This window comes from Bison bison, unplaced genomic scaffold, assembly GCF_000754665.1.
Source record: "Bison bison bison isolate TAMUID 2011002044 unplaced genomic scaffold, Bison_UMD1.0 scf7180017856871, whole genome shotgun sequence".
NCBI lineage: Eukaryota > Metazoa > Chordata > Mammalia > Artiodactyla > Bovidae > Bison > Bison bison.
In genome coordinates, this window is record NW_011487444.1 from 20,698 (window position 1) to 20,996 (window position 299).

The window sequence follows — 299 nt, forward strand, 5'->3', positions numbered from 1 at the left end:
CCTTTGGTGCAGCTAAAAAAAATCCTGTTGATAGTATGTACCCTTCAGGATAATGAGAATGGCACCTCACCTCTATGGTGTGTGTGTGCTCAGTTGTTCAGTCATATCCAACTCTTTGGGAGCCCCATGGACTGCAGCCCACCAGGTTCCTCTGTCCATGGGATTTCCCAGAAAAGAATACTGGAGTGGGTTGCCATTCCCTTCTACAAGGGATCTTCCTGACCTTGGGATCAAATCCACATCTGCAGTGGGAAGCAGATTCTTTACCACTGTGCCACCTGGGAAGCCCATCTTACCTC